This window comes from Pinus tabuliformis, chromosome 9 (genome assembly GCF_031772625.1).
Source record: "Pinus tabuliformis cultivar Carrire ecotype Pingquan chromosome 9, CPIR1, whole genome shotgun sequence".
NCBI classification, from domain to species: domain Eukaryota; kingdom Viridiplantae; phylum Streptophyta; class Pinopsida; order Pinales; family Pinaceae; genus Pinus; species Pinus tabuliformis.
Genome location: NC_142307.1, coordinates 1,264,550,643 through 1,264,569,482, shown reverse-complemented (window position 1 = coordinate 1,264,569,482; position 18,840 = coordinate 1,264,550,643). Strand labels below are relative to the sequence as shown.

The window sequence follows — 18,840 nt, the reverse complement described above, 5'->3', positions numbered from 1 at the left end:
TGGCACTCAAAGTCCACCAAAGTAGGAGTTGAGATTTCCCCTCGAAAATCTCGTGTGCTAAACAACACTCTGTTGACCCAGCTAACAACTTGAGCAAACAATGGTTCAGATATCAAATGAGCAAAAAGATGTCAACTGCTGCCCTCACCCTTCTATTTATAATTGTTGCCTTCCCTTTCCTTGTGGGTCCCTCCTCCAAATATTTCGACCTCCCTTCACAAATTCGATTTTTCCTCCAAGGGGTGTGTATTCCTTGAGGGGTGACCCCCACATTCTGTTGGAATTTCTAAGTTTGACACGTTAGAAACCCTTCATGCACTTTACTGATTTATTCCTACCTACTTGTTCTATTAATTAACAAGTTATTTACCATGTAAATACTAGAAATAAATACAAATGCATGCTCAACACATTACAAACCATCAACTGAAGGAAATAGAAACAAGCACACAAGTGACACCTTTGTTTTTGGACTAATGTCCCTAAAAAAACCCAATGCAGGAAAACTGGTGCAGTTATCTGAGGGTTGATTTATTAAGCAGTTTCAGAATACAATCTGGGTGCCATATCCGGCTCACCCAATAGAGAAAAATCTCAGCAGTAGTACCTCTCTACTCGGAAGCAGATATTCCGGCTGAAACTTCGGATAAACACTCTGGCAGCTCCATAGCTCCAATCTGCCCCACGAAACCCCAGCGTCAGACTCTAGGGACTGTGCTAGCCTCTCTCTGGCCCAGCGTTAGCCCAACGTCACTCTAACTTGGCCTGCATCAACCTCTGGAGGCACTGCGTCAGCCCTCTAGCCCTCTACGTCACCCACGCTGACCCTCTAAGGCACTGCGCAGCTCCTCGCTGCCTCTGCGTGAGCCCTTGGCTACTTCTTGTTGATTTGGGGTAGCATCAGATGTGCTCTAGCCCTTTGGTGGAGAGGTTGGGGCACATGAGATCTCCAATACCTAGAAAGGGTTTGGGAAGATTCTAAACAAATCAAGAGATATTAAAATAATTAATATTTTTAATGGAGTCCCTAAGTCTAAACTTAGGGAAAATAAAATATTAATGTGTATTAATATGAATCCCTGTTATAATGGTCCAAAAAGACATGGATCAAGCCAGATCTAATCTTAGCCGTTGATTAGGGACTTAATCTCGATCATTGAGATGTCAACAGAAAAAGTATAAGAGGAGGCTTGAGGAGCACTTAGAGAACACACTGAGGGAGACCAGTGAGTTCAATTTCTAGAGCAGGGTTTGCTGAGAAATTGAACCAGTGGTCTGGAGAGCAATCAGGAGGCAACAAGTACGGAATAGAGAGATGAGAGATCATCGCAGAAGAGGTAGATGCAGAGCCAGAGGAAGCCACACAGAGGCAGCAGAGACTGCAGAGAGCCAAAAGGACTTGCGTCATCCACGCAAGGGCTGCAGGAGTGACGCAGAAGCCCAGAGAGGCTGCATAGAGTCTCAGTAGGCTGACTTAGAGGCTTTCAGGCTATAGCAGAGGTCAATAGGGCCTATGCTGGGTTTAGGAAAGTGCTAGCAGTTTGTCTATCTGTAGGTAAGCCAGTTTGGCATCCTGTTGTACAAGAAATTTGCTGAATAATAAAATCCTCCCTTGCTGCACCGATTTTCCCACATTGGGTTTTTTCGGGGACATTAGTCCAAAATAACTATGTCAATGTGTGCATATTTTTGTTTCTGTATTATGATGTGATATCTGCAGCGGTATTTATTTTAATGTTTGTTGAAGTAATTTCATGAATAACTTATGATGAAATAAGTAGGAAAAGTAAAGAAGTTATTGCAGTGATAGAATTTTCACAAGGTATCAGAGCAAGTAATCAGAGACAGAAAGGGAAAATCAGTTATGGGTCGAGACCACGATGCAGAGGTATCCACCTCAAGGGACTCATGCAGATTTTCAGAAGATTGCACAAGAGAGAGATTTCGATTTCTTTATGTTGGCTTCCAGGTTGGAAGAAGAAGTGGCGTGCATGACTAGTGCTACATCATCAGAAGTATGGTATATAGACAGTGGAGCCTCGTGGCATATGACGGGAATCAGGGAGTGTTTCTCAGAATATCAAGAAGAGAAGATGAACTTTCATATCACCATGGGGAACAAGGCAAAGTGTACTCCAGTAGGAAAGGGTACCATAGTTTTTCAGACAGAATCAGGAGAGCGGTTCTGTGCCACAAATGTGCTGCATGTGCCAGGATTGGGGATGAACTTACTTTCCGTGTCACAACTACAAGGCAAGGGCTATGGCATCTACTTCATCAAGGAAAAGGTATATGTCAAACACCCGAGCTGGAAAAAGAAAGTGCAAATCGGGATCAAAAGTAATCGGTTGTACAGATTACAACTAGAATCTCCAATGGCACTAATAGGCAGTCATGGGGACAAAGACTTCAACGAACTATGTCACAGAAGGATGGGTCACTTGCACCATGGAGCTTTGATAATTCTCACGAGCACTGTAATAGGAGTTCTGGATCTAAGTATGGAACGAGATGATGTATGCAGGGGATGCGCTCTAGGAAAGTATGCCAAGGCGGAATTTCCTAGGAGCAACCACAGGGCCAAGAGTGTACTAGGATTGATACACTCAGATATCTGCGGACCTATGTCCGTCAAAGCTCTCAGCGGTGCTGAGTATTTCCTTACTTTCATTGATGACCACTCGAGGAAAACTTGGATCTATTTTTTGAAAACCAAGGATGAGGTTTTCAGTCGATTCAAGGAGTTCAAGGCTCTAGTGGAGAATCTGACAGGTAAGAAAATAAAAGTCTTGCACTCAGATAATGATGGAGAATATGTCGATAAGAAATTCACTGATTTTTGCGCTAAGGAGGGCATCAGAAGAGAGTGGACAGCTCCCTACAATCCGGAGCAGAATGGGGTGGCAGAAAGGAAAAACAGGACTATTGTAGAAGCAGCTAGGGCCATGTTGTATGATCAAGATATGCCAAAATTCCTGTGGGTAGAAGCATGCAACACAACTGTCTACGTTCAGAACAAGACTCCTCATCGAGCATTGGGCAAGATTACTCCAGAGAAAGTCTTCACTGGGAAGACACCTGAAGTCAGTCATTTCAGGATATTTGGGAGTTTGGCATATTGTCGCATACCCGAAGAAAAGAGGAAGAAGCTGGATCAGACTGCAGAAAATGGGTATCTAGCAGGATATAGCGAGAATGCTAAGGCATACAAGATCTGTCTTCCAGGGAGCAGGAAGGTAGTAGTACGACGAGATGTAAAGTTCATGGAGGATAGAGCTTTTAGAAGATCTCGCGAAATGCCTTCCAAGGAGCAGTCGAAAGAGGATCCGTTGGTCATGGCTCTTCAACCAACGGAAGTGAAGAATCCTTCCTCAGATCAGGGAGATTCTCAGGATGAGGAAGAGGAGCAAACAGAAGCACCTGTTGGCAGAGGAAGAACCAACAGGGAACTCGTCATATTTTGCGTGATGCAGAGAACTTCATCGGAGATCCAAGGAACAGTAAAAGGGAGCGAAAACAACCAGATAGGTATCAGGCATTAGTAGCTCAGGATGGAGAGCCTGCCAGCTTCAAGGAGGCAACTCAGCATCAGGTCTAGCTAGATGCGATGGTGGAGGAGTATAACTCCATAATGGTAAACGATGTTTGGGAGGTGGTGTCAAGGCCTCAAGACAGATCTGTGGTAGGTTCAAGATGGATCTACAAGATCAAATATGCTGCGGATGGCAGTATTGAAAAATACAAGGCCAAGTTTGTGGCTAAGGGGTATGCTCAAAAGGAAGGGATTGACTATGAGGAAACCTTCGCCCCAGTAGCCAGGTATACATCTATTAGGACCGTGATATCTCTTGTAGCCCAGATGGGATGGGAGATCCATCAGATGGATGTCAAGACAGCATTTCTGAACGGGGTAATAGAAGAAGAAGTATACATTGAACAACTAGAGGGCTTTTAAACTCATGAGAAGAAGTCTCATGTATGCAGACTAAAGAAAGCCTTGTATGGGCTAAAGCAGGCACCAAGATCGTGGTATGGTCGAATAGATGGCTACTTGCAGAAGATGGGGTTTGTCAAGAGTGACGCGGATCCAAATCTCTACTATCTAGTCATAGAGAGCGAGCCACTTATCTTAGTATTATATATGGATGATCTCTTCCTGACAGGATCATCCAGACTCATTGAAGACTGCAAGAAGAATCTAGCCACAGAGTTCGATATGAAGGATCTGGGACAAATGCACTATTTTCTAGGGTTGGAAGTTTAGCAGCAGAAAGGAGAAATCTTCCTTGGGCAAGAAAGGTATGCTACAGAAATTCTGAAAAGGTTCGGGATGGGAGACTATAGACCTATGGCTACGCCAATGATCACCAACTAGAAGAAGATTGATGCATCAAAAGACAAGGATGTCGATCCCACCCTATACCGACAGCTCATAGGGTCCCTGATGTATCTAGTCAATACCAGGCCAGATATTTGCTACGTTGTCAACACCCTTAGTCAGTTCATGGTGGAACCAAAGAGGGCTCACTGGGTAGCAGCCAAGCACGTTCTCAGGTATTTATAGGGAACAGTTGATTATGGGATCTTGTACAACAAGGGGAAGGATATCAGATTGATTGGATTTAGTGATGCAGATTGGGCAGGAAGTTCAGTGGATCGGAAAAGTACCTTTGGGTACTGTTTCAACATTGGATCAGGAATAACCTCCTGGTGCAGTAGGAAACAGAAGTCCGTGGCTCTGAGCTCGTCTGAGGCAGAATATATGGCAACAAGCACAGCTTCGTGTGAGGCCATATGGCTTAGAAAACTGCTGGTAAACCTATTTAGAAGAAATATGGAGGCAACCAGGATCATGTGTGATAAATAAAGTTGCATCAAACTCTCTGAGAATCCAATATTTCATGATAGGTCAAAGCATATTGATATCCAGTGTCACTTTGTCAGAGATTGTGTCCAACGTGGAGCTGTACAGTTGAGCTACACTCCTACAGGGGAACAAGTGGCAGATATCCTCACCAAGGCCCTTGGAAAGTCAAAATTTGACTACTTCAGGGAAAAGATGGGGATGCTAAAGAACCCCTTACAAAAGAAGGGTGTTAGCAGCACGAATGAAGAGGGAGTTGCAGTGCAGATGCAGTGTTGGGAGAAAGGACCAACAGCAGCACAGATGCAGAGGGAGTTGCAGTGCAGATGCAGTGTTGGGAGAAAGGACCAATAGCAACACAGATGCAGAGGAAGGTGCAGTGCTGGGAGAAAGGACCAGCAACAACACGGATGCAGAGGGAGCTATCATACAGATGTAGCAGTGGCAGTGACAGAACCATGGGCAGTAGTACAGGATGCAGCAGTGCAGAGGATGTTGGGTAGGGAGGCCTAGCATCAACATAGGTACCGATGTCGGATGATCAGAGTAATACTCAGTGAGGAGTATTGTTAGAGCACAGTCCTCGCTAAGAGGGAGTATTGATTTGGGGTAGCATTGGATGTGCTCTAGCCACGAAATTTGTTGGAGAGGTTGGGGCACACGAGATCTCCAATACCCAAAAAGGGTTTGGGCGGATTCTAAACAGATTAGGAGATATTAAAATAATTAATATTTTTAATGGAGTCCCTAAGCTAAACTTAGGGAAAATAAAATATTAATGTGTATTAATATGAATGTGTTAGAATGGTCCAAAAAGATATGGATCAAACCAAATCTAATCTTAGACGTTGATTAGGGACTTAATCTCGACCGTTGAGATGTCAACAGAAAAAGTATAAGAGGAAGCTTGAGGGGCAATTGGAGAACACACTGAGGGAGACCAATCAGTTCAATTTCTGGAGCAGGGTTTGCTAAGAAATTGAACCAATGGTCTGGAGAGCAGTCAGGAAATAGCAAGTACGGAACAGAGAGACGGGAGATCATCGCAGAAGAGGCAGACGTAGAGCCAGAGGAAGCCACGCAGAGGTAGCAGAGACTGCGCAGAGCCAGAAGGGCCTGCGTCATCCACGCAGGGGCTGCAGGAGTGACGCAAAAGCCCAGAGATACTGCGCAGAGCCTCAATAGGTTGACACAGAGGGTTTTAGGCTGTAGTAGTGGTCAGTAGGGCCTATGCTGGGTTTAGGAAAGTGCTAGAAGTTTGTCTATCTGTGGGTAAGCCAGTTTGGCACCTTGTTGTACAAGAAATTTGCTGAATAATAAAATCCTCCCTTGCTGCACCGGTTTTCCCACATTGGGTTTTTCCAGGGACATTAGTCCAAAATAACTGTGTCAATGTGTGCATATTTTTGTTTCTGTATTACGATGTGATATCTGCAGCATTATTTATTTTAACGGTTGTTGAAGTAATTTCATGAATAAGTTATGATGAAATAAGTAGGAAAAGTAAATAAGTTGCTGCAGTGATAGAATTTTCACACTTCTGCGTCCCTCTGTCCAGCTACTGCACTAATCCTCCCGATGATATCTTTGCCTCTCTGCTTCTGTATTCACTGCCCTTCAACTGCAACTCTGATCACTCTCTCAACTTTCTCAGCAAACCCATCCCGAGAAAGTCGAAATCTTGATCTCTTGGTGTGTTTTCCAAGTGGCCCTCAAGCCTCCTCTTATAATTTTCTCGTTGACATATCAATGGCCGAGATTAAGTCCCAAATCAACGGCTAAGATTAGATCTGGCTTGATCGATGACTTTTGGACCATTCTAACACAATTTTATATTAATTCACATTAATATTTTAATTTCCCTAAGTTTAGACTTAGGGACTCCATTAAAAATATTAATTATTTTAATATCTCTCAAACTGTTTAGAATCTGCCCAAACCCTTTATGGGTATTGGAGATCTCATGTGCCTTAGCCTCTCCACCAAATTTTGTGGCTAGATCACATCTGATGCTACCCCAAATCAACACTCCCTCTTAGCGAGGACTGTGCTCTAGCAATACTCCTTACTAAGTATCACCCTGATCATCCGGCATCGGTCCCTGTGCTGATGCTAGGCCTGCTGCCCATCATCTGCACTACTGCATCCTATACTGCTACCCATGGCCCTGCCACTGCCACTGCTGCATCCGTACTACAACTCCCTCTGCATCCGTACTACTGCCCATGGCCCTGCCACTGCCACTGCTGCATCTGCACTGCAACCCCTCTCATCATGCCGCATCGTGTTTCCCATAACACTACCAGTTCTAACTGTTGCACTGCAACTCAGTTACTGAGAAGTAAGTAACTGATCTCCCAACTCTAACATCTCCGTTAGGCTTGAAACACTCCTGACGCTAAAGCTCCCTCTGTCACTAACAAGTGCTCCCTCTCTGACCTCTGCGCTGCTGCAACAACTCCATGCATCTTGCACTGTTGCACACCTCTCTGTGCCATCTTGCACTGGTGCAACACTCCTGTGCCTCTTGCATTGTTGCATCCTGCTAGCTTCGCGCTGTCCTGGGAATCCTGCACTGTAGCTTCCTCTGTCGCTCCATTCGCATCTGCCTCTACTGACACTGCCAGTACTTCTACTCCTCTTTCGGGCTCCCGTAGCAAGGTCTAATCCAAGAGGCTGGGTACCTCGAGGATTCTACCCCTCATCGCCTATAGTCCGTCTGAGTACAACTCGATGTCTCCCCACTTCCGCTCAAGTGGCATGTGTGCACTCATGGCATAGTCATCGTCTGTCTCCACTTCCTTCTTTGTCCTTGCTGGCGCTGCCTTGGCCTCAGAGGCCTCTCCCTTACTCTTCTTCCTTGGACACTGGGTTGCATAATGACCCAGCTCCCCACAATGGAAGCATTTGACCTTGGAGAGGTCCTTCTTCTTCCGTTTCTCCTACTTTCCCTCAGATGCTAGGGCAACATCTTCCTCCTCCTCCTTCTTGATTCTGATCCCCTTGCCGCTGCTTCCCGCCTTGCTCAGCCTTCTGATCTCTTCTTGGCGAAGAGCAGCCTACATTTCCTCCCAATCTGGAGGGGTTGCCTTGCCCAGTATGCTCTAGACAAACACCTCCCAGATTCTAAGACTGCGTTTATGGTTGTTCTCACCATCAATTCTGGATCCGGTGTTGCCCCTATGGAAGCCAACTGATCCTAGACCTCCTTCAATCGACCGAGGTATGGGTCAATCTATTCTCCCTTGTTCATCTGGTATGATCGCAGCTGATTTTCTAGTAGCATCTTCCTCTGCACAGAAGTATACTGATACAACTTGGTCAGGGCCTCCCACATCTCCTGTGTCGTGTTCTTCTCGGAAATATGCGATACTATATGATCCTTGACCCCGTCAAGGATAATACTCTTCGCCCTCGCCATTGCATCCTCGTACCTATCCTTATCAATCGGGTCGACTGGGATAGCTATCGTCCTCAAGGCGAAGTGCTTGACACAATTCCTGTCTAGTACAGATAAGATTCTGACCTTCCAGACTACGAATTTTGAGGCTCTGTCCAATCTGTCCTGGTCTCTTTCTCCGTGTAGTGCGATTTCGCTGCTCCTCTACTTCCCTCCTAGAAGTTCTCGGTATGACTCCTCTTAGCCTCGATTTCCCTCCTGGAAACCCTTCTACCAATGTCAAGATGCCCCTCTCCAATTGTCTGTGCGACTGCAACACTGATCTGGATTCCTTGGCTAGAAATCCAACTTGGCAGCAACTCCCTCTACCTTAACCTTGCCCTGTTAGGTATTGTTCTGACTACAGTACCCCACCAGCTCCACTCTGCAACTTACCCACAGCCTCCTAAACCCCAGCAAATTGAAGGTTAGAGCTCCTATGCTCTGCACAGTCCCAGCACAAACAAATCAACGTCCTTAGCCAACTGCGTTAGCCCTCCTCGGCTCTGTGTGAGCCTGCCCTTGCCTCCCTCAGCCTCTGCGCTGCCTCTTTCTGGCTCAATCTTGATGACGCAAGCACTACGTCACCCCTTCTTTGCTGCTACTCTGCTAGGAACAACTTCTGTCACTCGTGACAGCTATTTTCCGCTGTTGTTGCTCTGTTCGGCTGATGTCCTCAGTTTTCCTGTGATCTGCAACTACGCTATGATACCATATTGGAATTTCTTAGTCTGACGTTAGAAACCCTTCATGCACTTTACTGATTTATTCCTACCTACTTGTTCTGTTAATTAACAAGTTATTTACCATGTAAATACTGGAAATAGATACAAATGCATGCTCAACACATTACAGATCATCAACTAAAGGAAATAGAAACAAGCACACAAGTGACACCTATTTTTGGACTAATGTCCCCAAAAAAACCCAATGCGGGAAAACCGGTGCAGCTATCTGAGGGTTTGATTTATTAAGCAGTTTGAGAATACAATATGGGTGCCAAATCCAGCTCACCCAACAGAGAAAAATCTTGGCAGTAGTACCTCTCTACTTGGAAGCAGATACTCCAGCTGAAACTCTGGATAAACACTCCGACATCTCCACAGCTCCAATCTGCCCCACGAAACCCTAGCGTTAGCCTCTAAGGGCTGCATCAGCCTCTCTCTGGCCCAACGTTAGCCCAATGTCACTCCGGCTTGGCCTGCGCCAACCTCTGGAGGCACTTCGTCAGCCCTATGGCCCTCTTCATCACCCACGCTAGCCCTCTGAGGCACTATGCAGCTCCTAGCTGCCTCTGCATAAGCCCTTGGCTGCTTCTGCGTCCCTCTCTCCGGCTACTGCATTGATCCTCCCGATGCTATCTCTACCTCTCTGCTTTTATATTCACTGCCCCTATCTTGCAACTTTGATCACTCTCTCAACTTTCTCAGCAAACCCAGCCCCAGAAAGTCGAAATCTTGATCTCTTAGTGTGTTCTCCAAGTGACCCTCAAGCCTCCTCTTATACTTTTCTCGTTGACATATCAACGGCCAAGATTAAGTCTCTAATCAATGGCTAAGATTAGATCTGGCTTGATCCATGACTTTTGGACCATTCTAACACAGTTTTATATTAATACACATTAATATTTTAATTTCCCTAAGTTTAGACATAGGGACTCCATTAAAAATATTAATTATTTTAATATTTCTCAAACTGTTTAGAATCTGCCAAAACCTTTTCTGGGTATTAGAGATCTCATGTGCCTTAGACTCTCCACCAAATTTTGTGGTTAGAGCACATTCGATGCTACCCCAAATCAACACATTCTACCAACTCCGTAATTTTTCCCTTTTTTTTTAAGTGGAGCCTTCCCTTACCCAAAAATCGAATCTTCGTTTGATTTATCCATTCTCCTAAGTTGTGGGCCAATATATTCCCCAATTGCCAAAATTACAAAAACGGAAATTCTTCTTAACAAAATCAATTAATTGGGGACATTACACTTGAATAAAGTGTTTTATGCTCTAGCTTGCCTTTTTCATTTCTTATTGACAAACATGTCATGTTACCATGCTACTTTGTCAAGAAAAGCTTAAAGCACGACTTTATCCAATTATTTAGAATGAGAATAAAGATTACCTCCACAAAAGCTAAAAGAGTTAAAGTATAAGGCTTTTACCAATTTTGTTTGCTTGGAAAATATCTTTGAAATAGATGAGGGAATTAGACAACAGTGAAAAGGCTGGAAAAGTGAATAAAACAACAAAGAAAAGCCTTATAAAACAACAGCAGACCGAACTGGCATCCATGCAAAGGATGACAGAATTTGACATGTTTTTCTTGCTTTCATCCACTAGTAGTAAGAGCAAATTGATTCCCTTAGAGTGAACATCTATATATACAGATTTGAGGGACAAAGCAAGGGTTAGACAATATTATTTTAGAGCAGATTGGAGCAGTGGATAGCTCTGGAATCTTCCATCTTCTCAGACCTTAGACCACTACCTCCACTGCAAGGAGATCCACGGCAGTCTATCATCTATGACTCACTATGATGCAATCAATCTCTTGCATAATATGTGACTTGGCAAAATTATGCTTTGATCTAACTCTTTGATGTCATTGATTAAGTTTTACAGTGTTATGGTAGTTTACAGTGCACTTATTTTGAATATTCTTTACCTAAGGTGCACATTCACTTCACTCGCGTCCATTAAATTCATTGTTACAACCATCTTTAGAATCTTATCTCAAACATTTTTTTTTTTCAGAAGCTTAACTGCCCTTTGACTGCTTATTGGCAGCTCAAGAGGAAGTTTTCATTATGTTCTATATCATATCCCCTCCTAAAATAAATTTTGCTAGAGAAGATTCACCATTTTTTAATTTTTGGTTATTGTGGGGGACCCACAAAATTTTGGAGATAATACTTGGGAGAAGGGGGTCGATATCACTTGGTTAGTGGAATGTGGGGGCCACCCCCTCATGAAATATGCACCCCTCCTTGGAGAAAAGTCGAATTGCTAAGGTGAGGGGGTCGAAATATTAGATGGAGGGACTCGCAAGAGGAGACACGGAGAAATTATAAATAGGAGAAGGATGGCAGCTATAGGGACTTTTGACAATTTAACATTTACTTATACCTAGCACGATTGAACTGTTTAGCAGAGTCAGCAAGCAAGATTCTCAAGCGAATTTCTCATCCCTTGCTTCAGTGGATTTCAAGTGCCAGCCCAATGAGGGAGGTTGATTTCTTTATGAGCCTCTTCAGCATCAGTTTCAGGCAATTTTGTGGAGGTTTCATGGCACTTTCCAGCGCGTAGTTGGGGAGTACAAATTGCTTGGAGAGGACAGCGTAGAGCAGAAGTTTGGCTGAGCTTTCCGGGGGAGTCTTGCCACACTATTTGCTGGAGTTTTTGAGGGAGAGATTAGCCAAATCCAGGAGGAGTTTTGTTGGAGCAAAGCAGCCATCTGAGTGACTGCGTGGGCCTGCACATGAAGGTTTTCGGGCACACATGGGAGCTAGGGGGGTGACCATTGGGGGCATATTTGAGCTGGATATTTGGGGAGTTTTCCAAAGGGATCAAGCCTTGGCATTTTGGAGGGCTGAATTAGGTGATTCTTCAGTTGGGCCGAAATTAGCAGTGAGTTGGAGAGTACGTTGAAATTGGGGTCAATTTCGGGGGTTGGAAATAGGCCAAACCATTTCTGGGTTTTGGTCGGTTATTGGAGAGGAGTCCGGGGTTAATTTCCGAGAATTTTCTGGGCACTGGAAGAAGGTCAAATCAGCCAATCCTTGTAGCAAGCAATGCATTTTTTGAAGGATCAGTGCAAAGCTATTGTGGGGGCAACTACCTAGCCATTGGAGCAGCTAATTTCATCACATGGGCTTTGCTAGCTAGCCTTGGGCAAGCCCAAGTGCATACATTCCGAGCTTCTATTGTACCCCATCTATTTATAATAAAATGGCTCAGTTCAGTGCAGTTTTTGGTGTATTTCCTGGTGTTTAATTTGTGTGAAATTTTTGTGGGTATTTTTTCTATGCATGCTTTGTTTATCACTGCTAATTTTCCTTAGGGATATTACAATGGTATCAGACCTCATAGTCTTGGCTTAGCCTGTGGGAGCAGCTATTAGTCTATGACACCAGAGGATAAGCAGAATGTCACTTACAGGAGGAAAACGCATAGAAGCAGAGAAAGGAAGCTACAAATTACTCTTGATCCAGTAATCATTGAGCCGAAGGTTGAGAGGCCAGACATGGGGGATAATGACGGATATAAGATGAGTAAAGAAGAGGAGTTTGCTCAACATCTTTTGAAGGCCATCAATGATTTGTCTAGGGGCATTGATGAACTGAGGCAACAAAACTGCAGCAACAACAAGGGCAAGGGGATTCAGGGAGAAATTCATCTGGGTGAAGGCTCAGGTACTTCGCACCACCATGCAGCAAATCCACCCAACATACCGCTTGTTTCTAGCACACCACCTAGGTCAACCATCCCCACATTTCTAGCATAAGGTGCTCGAGGGTTGCATGGGCAAGAGGAGATGTCCATGGGGGACTATTTTGTGGAGTATCAGTCCTATGGGCTTGATTTTAGAGAGGCCATCACCTTCAAGGACTTTTGTCAGCTTAAGGGCAAAAATAGGAGCAGCTGACAAAGTGGGAGAGGCTACACACATGGCACTAATTTACAGTGCATGATGGGGAGGTTATTCCTCCCAACTTTTGATGGCTTGCCTAAGAGCTCAGCCAGGGCATGGGTTGAGAAGCTAGATGTCTACTTTCAGCTCAACCAAATGACAGAGGTGGAGGCAATCAAAATTGCCACGCTGCACTTAGAAGGGGAAGCCCATGATTGGTGTTTCCATGGGTTGACCACAATGGGACATGCGGGAGTTACGGCCTATGAGGATTTCACTCAGAGGGTATTGGAGTGTTTTGAGAGGAGAGACCCTGAGGAGTACTTTGGAGAGCTGACACAACTCAAGCAAACTGGAAATGTTGAGGCCTATATCTCTGAGTTTCTGAGAGTGTAAGTGATGGTGCCAGATATATCGGAGGCCAGGAGGGTGTACATGTTTATGGAGGGGCTAGCAGAGCCACTGAGGGCCTTGGTGAGGTCCAACAGGCCCACCACTTTACAGGATGCAGTGGGTAGAGCTCGGGATTTGCAGGATGCTCTGCCCAGGACTAGAACGCAGATACCCCCTAGACTTGCGTTTCAGCTGAGAGGGAGAGACACCAGGGCCCCACCATAGAGAGACACCCAAGGGCGTGGATAGTAGGATGACGAGGCTAGGAGGGACCTCCGTCGAAGGAAGGTATGTTTCACTTGCCAAGAGCCATGGGCACCTTGACATCAGTGTACCAAGGGCAAGGGCCACTTCATAGAGGTTTTTTCCGACAGTGAACCGGAGGATGATGTGGAGCAGGAGATAGATGTCGGAGATGATGGTCCACCTATGGTGGGAGGAGGAGGTAGAGGCCCACCACCCCCACCAAGGGGAGCCCCTTTCTTGCCAACAGCAGGGGTCATCACTTCACTTCAGGGAGTGCCGAAGTACCTCACCTTGAGGATCAGGGGCACGGTGCAAGGGCAACGTGTTTCAGTACTAGTGGATAGTGGGGCTACCCACAATTTCGTAGATGCCCAGATGGTGGAGAGGAGGGGCATATGCACAGAGTTCTTCGAGGGTTCTCAGTTTTGGTACCGAGAGACCGTACTATGCAGTGCACCAAATATGTACTCGGGATGACAGTAGTGATGGGGAACTACTCTATGACAGACCACTTCTTTGTGGTTGATGTTTCTGACACCAACGTGGTGCTTGGTGTGCAGTGGTGGTACTCACTTGGGCATGTCATTACTGATTGGCAGAAGTTGGAGATGGAGTTTATGGGGCCTAACAGGAAGATGGTCTTATTGAGAGGCATGCACTCATACCCTCCATAGACAGTGTCAGCGCACAAGATGGAGGCTAATTTGAGACATGGTGATATAGAGTGGGCAATGGAGCTGAGGATATTTGATGCAGGGGGTAAGCCCCAACCACCACACCCAGATGTATAGGCTATTTTAGACAGGTACCCAATAGTATTTGGAGACATACCACCGGGATGGCCACCTGACAGGGGGTTTGAGCACACTATTGAGCTCAAACCAGGGGTACAAGCAGTGATTACAACTCCGTACCGACATCCCAAGGCTTATCAGGATGAGATCGAGAGGGCCATTCAGGAGTTGTTGGCATTAGGGCATATCAGGCTCAGTTCTAGCCCTTTCACTTCATCAGTTGTCCCGGTGAAGAAGAAATATGGCATGTTGAGGATGTGTATTGACTACCGGGCTCTCAATAAGAAAACACTGAAGAACCGGTACCCCATTCCCCAGATCGACAAGTAAATGGATGAGCTTAGAGGAGCTAAGTACTTCTCTAAGATAGACCTGCGTTCGGGGTACCACCAGATCAGGGTGCTTGAGAAGGACATTCCTAAGACAACATTTCACTACCATTATGGGCATTTTCAGTTTTTGGTGATGCCCTTTGGGCTCACCAACGCACCAGCCACATTCCATTCCTGCATGAACCATGTATTCCGAGGGCAGCTAAGGCATTATGTCTTGGTCTTCTTTGATGATACACTGATCTATAGCAGGACATGGGAGGATCACTTGCAGTATTTGGAGGAGGTGCACGAGATTTTGGAGGGGCAACAGTTCTATGCTAAGTTGTCCAAGTGTGAGTTTGGGCTAACAAAGATGCTCTATTTGGGGCACATCATTAGGGAGGATGGTGTGAGGGTGTATGAGGAGAAGATTCGAGCCATCTGGGATTGGCCGTCACCCCGAAATGTGACTGAGCTAAGGGGATTTGTGGGCATATGCACTTATTACAGGAAGTTCATGAAGGGTTTCTCACAATTGGCAACTCCCCTCACTGATTTAACCAAGAGAGGGGCATTTGCATGGACAGACAAGGCACAGGCAGCATTTGAGCACCTTAAGGAGGTGATGAGTAGTTGCCCAGTATTGGCAGTCCCCGACTTTACCCAATCGTTCACCTTGGAGTGTGATGCATTGGGTGAAGGAGTGGGCGCAGTACTATCACAGGGTGGTCATCCCATTGCTTTTGAGAGCCAAAAGCTCCTTTCGCACGAGAGACTGTACTTGATTTACGGCAAGGAGATGTTGGCCATCATGCATGCATTGGCCAAATTCCGGCAATACTTGGTGAGCAACAGGTTTAGAGTGAAGACTGATCACAACAGTCTTCGCTATTTTCTGGGGCAGAAAGGCCTCAATGGTAGACAACAGAAGTGGGTCAGCAAGATCCAGGATTACTATTTCGACATAGAGTATGTCAAGGGAAAGCATAATGTTATAGCGCATGCACTATCCAGGAGGCCCGCGACACTTTCCCTCATGAGCATCTACCATGATTGGAAAGCACAACTTTTGGTGGAGTACTCCAAGGATCAATGAGGCGTGTGAGATATTGGAGGGCACTCATGGGAATGAGTGCTACCAGGTGATAACATGTGTCATTTACTATAAGGGGCGCATATTATTGGTACCAAGTTCGCAGTTGAGGGAGACGATTCTCTAGGCAGCCCATCATTCACTCTTGTCACGACATCAGGGGTTCTTGAAGACCTATAGGACGGTGAGGGAGCATTTCATGTGGAAAGGCCTCAAGGGGGATGTGTTGAGGCAAGTTTAGGAGTGTGAGACATGTCATAGGAATAAGGGGGAGTTAACCCATCCAATTGGGTTACTGCAGCCGCTCCCCTTTCCAGCAGGGAAGTGGGAGAGTATCTCTATGGATTTCATCATAGGGATTCCCATGGTGCGGGGCCATGACTACATTTACGTGGTGGTCGATAGGCTGATGAAGTACGCACATTTCTTTTCTATCCCTTCTCGGTACTCCGCTTCGCAAGTTGCGGAGTTGTTCTTCAGAGAGATCTTCCATCAGCATGGTCTTCCCAAGACCATAGTTAGTGACACGGACAGTCATTTCATGGTGGTGTTTTGGCAAGAAATTTTCAAATTGGTGAGCATTGAGCTCATTCCTAGCACCAGTTACCACCCCCAGACGGATGGGAAGACCGAGATAATCAACAAATGGTTAGAGGGGTACCTGCGGAACTATGTGATAGGGCAACAATGGGCTTGGATGAGGTGGTTACACTTGGGGGAGTATTGCTACAACAACACCTACCACATCTCCATCAGTATGTAGCCTTTCAGTGCTTTATATCGGTATGATGCTTTATCTTTTGCTGACCTTGTTTTGTAGACAGCAGAGCCCCAAGGGCCAAAGACTAGATTCAGGAGAGCCAAAACATTCTTAAGGCTCTCAAAGAAAACTTGCAGACCACCCAAAATCAGCAGAAGATATATGCAGACAGGCACATGGTTGAGAGGCACTTTGAGGTGGCATACTTAGTCTTTTTATGCCTCCAGCCATACAAGCAGTCAACATTGAAGCAGAAGGGAGCCGAAAAGCTACAACCATGCTTTTATGGGCCTTACAGGGTGACCCGGAGGATTGGAAAGGTGGCTTACAAGTTGGAGCTTCCACCAGGAAGCAAGGTCCATAATGTTTTCCACGTCTCATGCCTCAAGAAGGTGTTGGGACAACATGTGACAACTACTACAGAATTACCCCCACTTGATGATGAGGGGCACTTAGTGCTGGAACTGGAGGCCATCTTGGAAACTAGAGAGAGGAGGTTGAGGAGCAAAACTATCAAAGAATATCTGGTACGCTGGAGGAACTTACCAGATGAGGATGCTACTTGGGAGGGTGAGCACATACTTCAACATTCAGAGTTGCAGTTGCTTGGGGACAAGCAACATTTGGGAGGGGAGGACTGTCATATTCCCCCCTAAAATAAATTTTGCTAGAGAAGATTCTCCATTTTTGCATTTTTGGCTATTGTGGAGGACCCACAAAATTTTGGAGATAATACTTAGGAGAAGGGGGTCAATATCACTTGGTTAGTGGAATGTGGGGGCCACCCCCTCATGAAATATGCACCCCCCCTTGGAGAAAAGTCAAATTGCTAAGGTGAGGGGGGCGAAATATTAGATGGAGGGACCCACAAGAGGAGACAAGGAGAAATTATAAATAGGAGAAGGATGGCAACTATAGGGGCTTTTGACAATTTAACATTTACTTGCACCTAGCATGCTTGAGCTGTTTAGCCGAGTCTGCAACTGAGATTCTAAAGCGAGTTTCTCATCCCTTGCTTCAATGTACTTCGAGTGCCAGCCCAAGCAGGGAGGTTGATTTCCTAATGAGCCTCTTCAGCGTTAGTTTCAGGCAATTTCATGGAGATTTCATGGCAGTTTCCAGGGCATAGTTAGGGAGTACGAATTGCTTGGAGAGGCCAGCGTAGAGCGGAAGTTTCGTTGAGGTTTCCGAGGGAGTCTTGCCACACTATTTGCTAGAGTTTTTGAGGGAGAGATCAGCCAAATCTGGGAGGAGTTTTGCTGGAACAAAGAAGCCATCTGGGTGACTGCATGGGCCTACACATGAAGCTTTTTTGGGCACACGTGGGAGCTAGGGGGGTGACCATTGGGGGCAGATTTGAGTTGGGGATTTGGGGAGTTTTCCGGAGGGGTCAAGCCTTGGAATTTTGCAGCATTTTGGAGGGCTGAATTAGGTGATTCTTCAGGTGGGTCGAAATTACCAGTCAATTGGAGAGTACGCTGAAATTGGGTGAATTTCGGGGGTCGGAAGTAGGCCAAGCCCTTTTTGGGTTTTGGGGGGTTATTGGAGAGGAGTTCAACATTAATTTCCCAAAATTTTCTGAGCACTGAAAGAGGGTCAAATCAGCCATTCCTTGCAGCTAGCAGTGCAATTTCTGAAGGGTCAGCGCAAAGCTATTGTGGAGCCAACTACCTAGCAGTTGGAGCAGCTGATTTCATCACTTGGGCTTTGCTAGCTTGCCTTGGGCAAGCCCAGGTACATGCATTCCAAGCTTCTATTGTACCCCATCTATTTATAATAAATTGGCTCAGTTCAGCGTAGTTTTTGGTGTATTTCCTGGAGTTTAATTTGTGTGAAATTTTTGTGGATATTTTTGCTATGCATGCTTTGTTTATCACTGTTAATTTTCCTTAGGGATATTATATTCTATCAATTGGAGTTTTACATGGAATCTTAATTTGATAACATCATACAACCCCTAGGGACACTCCCCTGTGATTGGAAAAGCACCAATCCAGATGGAGAGGCTTCCAACAGTGATAGGGTTGTTTGTATATAGTTATAAAGAGGTCTGCCAGTGCAGATTTGCATGATAACAATACTCTTATCACAAGTACCTATTATTATCACCATTTTTTTAAAATTAATTTTCATTTTAGAGTAACTGCAAAATTTGATTAGCACATCAAGATGTCTTTGGAGACTATCTTTGTGCTTTGTGATTGACACAACATCATCTGCATGAATCAACAATGCCATCCTATTAGAATAACAGATAAAATGGAAGGTGATATCTAATAAATACAGGAAGCACTTATTCACATAGTAG

At 45.3% G+C, this 18,840-nt stretch overlaps 1 protein-coding gene across 1 annotated transcript in view; it reads left to right on the top strand.

Annotated features, from left to right (window-relative positions):
* Positions 1-18,840, top strand: part of LOC149153136 (putative ABC transporter C family member 15) — a 170,483-nt gene that overhangs the window by 57,926 nt on the left and 93,717 nt on the right. The gene's annotated exons all lie outside the window — the stretch shown is intronic.